Source organism: Cupressus sempervirens, chromosome 7, assembly GCF_028749045.1.
Source record: "Cupressus sempervirens isolate cs-2001-9-10 chromosome 7, ASM2874904v1, whole genome shotgun sequence".
NCBI lineage: Eukaryota > Viridiplantae > Streptophyta > Pinopsida > Cupressales > Cupressaceae > Cupressus > Cupressus sempervirens.
In genome coordinates, this window is record NC_143124.1 from 444,296,266 (window position 1) to 444,304,056 (window position 7,791).

At 34.4% G+C, this 7,791-nt stretch overlaps 1 long non-coding RNA gene across 1 annotated transcript; it reads right to left on the bottom strand.

The window, feature by feature from the left end:
• Window positions 1-253: 253 nt before the first annotated feature.
• Window positions 254-6,809, bottom strand: LOC149547496 (uncharacterized). Its single transcript, XR_016354406.1, has 2 exons — window positions 6,368-6,809; window positions 254-996 (listed from the first exon to the last, which is right to left on the bottom strand). It is a non-coding gene; the product is annotated as an uncharacterized LOC149547496 (long non-coding RNA).
• Window positions 6,810-7,791: the final 982 nt, after the last annotated feature.

The following is a 7,791-nucleotide window of genomic DNA, read 5'->3' on the forward strand; positions in this document are numbered from 1 at the left end:
GACAAGAATCGTCACAGCCCATCTTCACAAAATATTTCTAAGAAAATTCACGGCAGATCATCACCAGTAAATTATCTCTCACGCAGTTAATAAGTCATTAACACTTGTTTATATGTTGTAATCTAACCTAGCTCTAATACCATGTTAATGTTTTGCCCAAAAATAATGATAAACATCAATAAAAAAATAACAAAATAGGTACAAAAGACAGAAAACATTTTTCCTGGGAAAACACTTCGGCTTGAAGGGAAAATTCAGCCGCATCAGAAAAATATCTCTTTTTATTGATAAATAAATGTTAAAGTACAATGCTTTCCACTTGATACCATACATCATCACTCAAGGCAATTATGCATATATATAGAATTGAAAGACCCTTCATATCACAACTGAAGGTCTCTTCAATTTCCAAATACAAGACTCTTCATATTCCCCAATTCACTATTCTTCATATGACACGTCTCTTCATATAATTTTATCTTAAATATTATCATAAATATCTTCTCCATCTGTTGACACAATAGAAAGGTATTATCTCTATTTCAACGTATAGAAAACTCAGAGATAAAGATCTCTATCACAGCTACAATCTTCAACAATTTATAATTAAAATCATCAAGTATTCTTGCAATGTGTTTGTGAGCCGATTTAATTGCTAAGTCATATGATCATGTTAAGGCAACATCTTTTGATGACCATCCAGAAAAAATTTCATAAAAAAATTCTCAACTGTTATACTTTTAGTCTAGGCTTTTTAATTTTCATCTGAGTTTGTACACTACTAGAGTCAATTACCCTTTGTTGATCTGAAAAAAAAACTTCACAGATTTTACCCTCTAGTAAGCAGCCCAATCTCCTGATGATGTTGAGTATCCATCCAACCTCAAGGGTTTTCTTCCTCAGATTCTCTAAAAGCAAGAGCTCCTTGTACTCATTAATTGCCAACTTCTCAAATCACCTCTCCCTTTTCCACCCCCTTTTCATGTGACCACCTTTCTACATCATTAATCAAATATTACATTTTAGTAGGGACTCTATTAAATATTTATTAAGTACCATTACACAGTCACATTACAAATTAATTAATTAAATAATTAAATGAGCAAAGAATGTAAAGACAGTTTAATATTTAATTAATTACGTCAATTGATTTCAAGGAAAACTGAGCGAGAAATGGGGACATTAAACTAGGCATCTACCAGAGATGGAGGAAAAGTTCAGATTACAAAGATTCCAACACCCAAGACCGACAAAGTATCATGGTTGCAAAAAGAGCACCAATTAATAGACTGTATTCTAGTTAGTCTTCATATTGGAACTTATCAAGATGAAATTGTGTGACAAAATGCCTATGGATGCTTGTCACATTCTACTTGGAAGACCACTAGCCATTTAGAAACATGACTGACTTGACTGCCAACAAATTACTAACATGAGAAAAACTTTTCCCTCTGCAGAAAGAATGATAGGTAGTACCAGCACAATTTTCCATGGTGACCACACACAAAGAACTTGTTATGGGTAAGATAGTCCATCCTAAATAACAAAGAGGACCTCCCCCTCCTACTATAAATAGATAGGCCAGTTGAGAAAGAGAGCATCGGATAGGACCAGATTAGAGAGCATTGGACTCAAGTGCATTAATACATCTGAAGGAGAATAGATTTGGGGGGGCGTGAACACCCCGCTACCATAATAGTTATAGTAGAACAGAGATGCATCAGTAGAGAGGACAGGGTCAAGCAAGCCCTTTATTCTATTGTTGTTGTTAGGACAGAAATCTGACTACTTTTGGCAAGCTACCCAAACTATTATTGTTTTCAAGCAGTATGATAGAAAAGCTATTTATGATGGAGTCACCATCACCAAGGATGGGAAGGAGTAGATCTTAAAACCATTTATGGACATAAAGGAAAAATCAAAGAGTGAACAAAAAGATGTCTCATTTCAGAAACAACAAAATTTAAATTAAGTAAAGAATGAAAAGGTACGCTGCATTATTATTCCTAAGCTTGCAGGGAAAGAAGTAGCAGCAGAAAGGAATAAGAAATTTCCATAAAAGTTGAAAAATTTATTTGAATACACAGAGATCATGTCACATGAATCGCCAGAATGCCTACTTCCAATAAGAAACATTAGTCATCAGATAGATTTGATTCCTGGAGTAAGCTTAATAGATAAGGCTGCATATTGAATGACTCCGGAAGAAAACATAGAAATAAAGAGACAAATTCAAGAATTATTATTTATTAGATTGATCAAGTAAAGCCCAAGCCCATGTGATGTTCCAGCAGTGTTAGAACCAAAAAAGCAAAGAATGGTGAATGCACACATATTCTTGGGCCATAAATAAAATCACAATCAAATATCATTTTGCACTACCACAAATGGTTTACTTAATGAATTAATCAAATCGAGAAAGGTATTCCAGGCAGATTGATTTGAAAATTGGCAACTGACAAATTCAAATAAGGAAAAGGGATGAATGGAAAATAGCATCCAAGACCACAGATGGAATGTCCGAGTGTTTGGTGATGCCATTTGGGCTAATCAATGCACCAAGTATATTTATGAGGTTGACTAATAGTCATATATTGGTAAGTCTGTGATTGTTTATCTTGATATTTTGAATTATAGCAAAACTAGAGATCATATGCAACATTTGCAATTAATTTTACAAATGCTAAAAGAAAAAAAAATTATTTACTAAGTCGAAGAAATGCAATTTTATGAAGAAATTGGTATATTCGGGCTTTGTGATCTCTCTGGGGGACTGAAAATGGATCCTGAAAAAGTTCGGACCATTATAAAGCAGCCATCAACTAGAAGCACATTTGAAGCAAGTAGTTTTCATGGTTTAGCTAGTTTCTATGGGAAGTTAATTACAAATTTCAGTGGTATCTGTGGTCCAATAACAGGGATAATGAAAGCAAAGAAAACTGACTTTCAATGGACAGCAGCAGCAAAAAAGAGTTTCCAACTTCTCAAGGAAAAGGTAACAGCTCAACTTATATTAGCCTTACCTGACTTAGTATTTCAAATAGAATGTGATGCAAGTGGAACAGTCATTGGAGGGTTTCTAAGTCAAGAAGGAAGACTCGTTGTCTATTTCAACAAAAAGCTAATTGAAGTCAAAAGAAAATATTCATTTTACTATGAAAAATTATATGCAATTACTCAAGCATTAAAGAAATGGTGACATTTAATTGCTTCGAGCACTCTGTTTTATACACTGATCATCATGCACTACAATACATTATTAGGCTTACCTGACTTAGCAGAGTATTTCAACCTTGAGGTATGTGATGCAAGTGGAATAGCCATTGGAGGGTTTCGAGTCAAGAAGGAAGATTAGTTGTCTATTTCTATAACGAATTAATGAAGCCAAAAGGAAATATTGATTTTAGTATGAATAACTATATGCTATTATTCAAGCATTTAAGAAGTGGTGACATTGATTGCTTCCCAAGTGATCTGTGTTATACACTGACCATCATGCACTAAAATAAATTAATAGCCAAGGTAAGCACAATCAAAGACATAAATTGGGTATAATTCTTGCAGAGTTATTCGTTTCTCTCAAAACATAAGAGTGGGAAATCAAAATTGAGGTCACCGGATTTGAAGCAACCAAAATTATATGAAGAAGACGCAGGTTTCAAAGAGGCTTCGCTAGCATGTAAAAACCCAATGTAACAAGATAGAACTTCATGGCTTGATTACTTTATCCAAGTAGGATTGCTTTTCAAAGGAAAAATGTTTGTGCATACCCCAAGGGCCTAGAGAGTTATAAGAGAAAAGCATACAGGGGGTCTGGCTGGTCATTTTGGCGTAGACAAGACCCCGGCATGTATTAAAAGAATTATACAATTGGCCCAGAACGAGCAGAGACACATGACATTTGGTTCAACAATGTTGAGTTTGCCACATTGCCAAAGGAAGGAGACAAAAACCAGATTGTACCAAACTTTGCATGTTCCTGAAATCCCATGGAAAGAAATAAGCATGGACTTTACACTTGGATTACCAAGAACTCAAAGAGAATGATTTTGCCTTTACTGTAGTTGATCAATATTCCAAAAGGCCTCACTTTATTCACTACAAAAAAAAAATAATGCTTCTCATAGTACTAATTTATTCTTCAAGGAAATTCTGAAGGTTCATGGTCTACCAAAAAGTATAGTTTCAAGTCGTGATACTAAGTTTGTGAATCATAATTGAAGAACATTGGCGAAGAAGTTAGATACTAGTAAATGTCAACTCAGCCTATCATCCACAAACAGATGCACAAACAAAAATTGTGAACAGATGGGATTAGTCTTAGCACAAGCGGAATTCACTTACAATAATTCAATCAACATAAGTATAACAAAGACTACTTTTCAGATTGTATTATGTATATCACCCAAGGGAGGTGGATACCACGAGAAATACTACTGGTGTTGGCAAAACAAGTGCAGCAGCTGAAAATTTTGCAGAATACATATATCAATTAAATCAGGAAGTTAGAAAGAACATGGAGATACAGTGAACATGCTAATCACAACAGAAGATATCAAGAATTCTGGTTTGGGCAACTCATGCTAGTACATTCAAGAAAGGAGAGAATTTCTTAAGGAACTTGTTATAATTCATCATCAAGAATCAAAACAAGACATATTCAATAATTATCAACAAAAGGAGTGGCTAAAGCAAATGCCTGAGAAAGAGAAGGAAGAGTTGAAACTGTTATTAATTCCCAAACAACCAGGACAACACGGAACAAGGAATACAGGGACTACTTTATCAAATAGAAAAGCAGAGCTATAGAAGAGGTTACTTGGGTAAAAGAATCGGAAATTGCCAAGGAGGGAATTCTTGCTCCTGAAAACCTTTAAAAAAATCATGAGCCTTCAACTCATGAACGTTTCCTTGAAATTGGGGCACCTGTTGTAGGGAAAATTTTAGCGTAAAGCCTATCTTGCTACTCTTCACAGTAGTGGAGCAGTGATCATGTACATTTTGGGAAGAAATTCTCTATTTTTGAAAAGGGACACCTAGTTTGGCTTCCATAATAAATAAATTCATTAGCATTTTTCCTTCATTGATTCAGGTGGCTAGTGGATGATTACCAATTACTATTTCTGGAATCAGCTCTTCTAAAATGCCTTGCTCAAGTCTGGCAAAAGGACATGGAGGATCAAACAGAATCAAGAATAAAAATGGGAGTATTTTTCCTGTGCTTAGAAGAGGAGTGATGTTAAAGAAATTATTAGTGTTTGTCTCAGTCGCTGAAAGTATGTGTCTGGAAGCGTCAGGGTCAACAGATGATGTTGTTTCTTAAGTTTTGATTGAGTTTTGTAATGATTATGACGATGTTTGGAGTCAAGGTCATCAACTATTCCTGTACTGTGCTTATGTGTGGCAATTTAACGGCTAAGTCATATGTCATGTAACGATGATATTTGTTGATGACCATCTGCTAGTTTCCAAATAAAATGCTCAATTGTTATATCTTAATCTAGGTTTTTTTCAATTTTCATTTGAGTTCTGTAACATGCCAGGGCCCCTTCATTTGGTCCTTGACTGTTAAACTGCATTAATCTCCATTCTAATCCATTTTGAAAATTTCAGTGGAGTAGCTCCAGCCCCCGATGTTCATCCTGGCCAACTTCAAAACTTTAGTGGAGAGGCCCACTACAAAGGTTTCAGGTCAACAGCTCTTGCCTGGGATTTCCATCTCAACCCTGATAGAGCTATGCAATTCTCCGATAAAAAGAATTATAACACAATTGGTTGTTGCAGTTTAAGTTACCTTTTAACATGCTTTCCAATGGAGAAATGATTTATATGTCACCCTTGTCTCACAACTCGTATTAAGAAATTTTCGAAAATAAAACATCTTCCTGGTTACCTTCACAATTCTTATCGAGATGAAACTTACCCAGTTACAACCTAATTAATATTTGTATGGCTCTCGTTGCCTGTTTTCCGTTGATAAAGTTGTTTGAGAATGTATCTTGTTATATGTCATTCTTGTTTCCCAACTCTTAATAAAGCATCAACCCATTTACAATCAAATGGATTTTCAGCTAAGCGCGGCCAGGTAATTTATCCAAGACAAAAGAAGTGTCCGCTTCTACTCGATCCTGTTAATTTGGTTTCAGATATTCCATTTAATTATTCCTAATAAGATATAAGAATTTAAAGGATCAAAATGTCAAGAAAGGGCGCAAATCTTAAAGAACAAAACAGAGTAAACATGTAATTGTTTATGGATTTTGGAAAAAACGGAAAAGCGGAGCGGTGGCTATATACGGCTTATAGCCTTATACACATATAACGCTGATGTTCTAAGTAAAGAAAAAATATGGGTTTGAAATCTCACGGCTGTATGAATTGAGCTCCTTCAACACGGTCCTCTTGCTGCTGCTTAATTTCTTCATTGTTGGGGGCAAATAGTTGCTGTCGGTGTTCATTTTCGTTCCCTTCTTTACTAACTCCCTCCTGATCTTGTTTTCTTTTCTCCTCTCCTCTGTTTCTACTTCTTTTATCCCTTCATGCCCTGCATTTTCTTTCTTTTCTCTATATTCTTCCCTTTTTCCCTTTTTTCTGGTAAGGCATGGCTGGAAGAAGAAGCAGCAGCCATGGATGAATGGAACAGATTAGTCCAGCCCGGGTTTTAAAAAGTCCAGCGTCCGGAAACTTGCTTCGCAGGCCATACGAAGCGAGTAAAATAAATTAGCGCCAGACTCGAGGAGGGAATTGAGAAATATGAAAAGGCATAGGATGTCGTCCCGTTTGGTTGCTGGAATAGAAGTAGAAAATTGGGAACAAGTTTTCTATTTTCGGTTGGGTTGGTTAATTGGAATAAGGAATAGGAATAAGTATTTTCATTTTGCTTTTAAAATGAGCTTTACCCATTCCAAAAAATAGTTGTTATTGGAATTGTCATCCATATTTCTAATATGCATTCCTATTCTCCATTCCTATGCCTCCAACTAAACGACCCCCATACTTGCATTTTAAAAACTTCTAAATGAAGAAGATGGTGGGAGATTCAAAGAGACAAATGATTCTCATGTATGTTAGGCAAGAGCCTATAATGAATCGTAAATTGTGAGTCTCTCATCGAGAAGGTCTTGGGATCGAATCCACTCATGATTAGTACATAATAATAATTAATCTTAATATTAACAATAATGAATAATAAATAATCTAGGCTTCGACAGATTACCTATTAAAAAAAATAGAGATATGTTAGAATTTAATTCTTGATTTACTTAGAGTTGAATTCACACAATATTTCTTAAATTGAATTTTTGATTTATCTATGATAATAGACCAAAAAATTAAAATTAAATAGGTTATTCTGTTGTTGATTAGCAAAACAAGATAATATCTTATTTGTCAATTCTTCATCACCACTTCTTATTTTTTGATAGGCATAAATAGAATGTTTAAATAAAATTTAATAATAAATATTGTAGAAAAATGTATGGAGAAATAATAAGAAAAATAAATGAGAAGGAAAATATTTTGTGGAGCTATATGTCATTTTTTCAATTAAGCATTAGCCCTCTCTTTTTTCAATGCTTACTTTTAAATTAACAAAAGTATGATAGATTCCAAATTAACAAAGCATGCCTATCTTTATGAATGTCTCTATTAAGGAAACATGAATAGTTATTTTTCAATTTTCAATTTATGACAAATTTTGTAATCACATGTTAACCATCTTCTACTACCAATAAAAGTAAACTAGCACTTGCAAACTTTTGTGCTTACAACATAAGTCGATAGGTGTTTGAT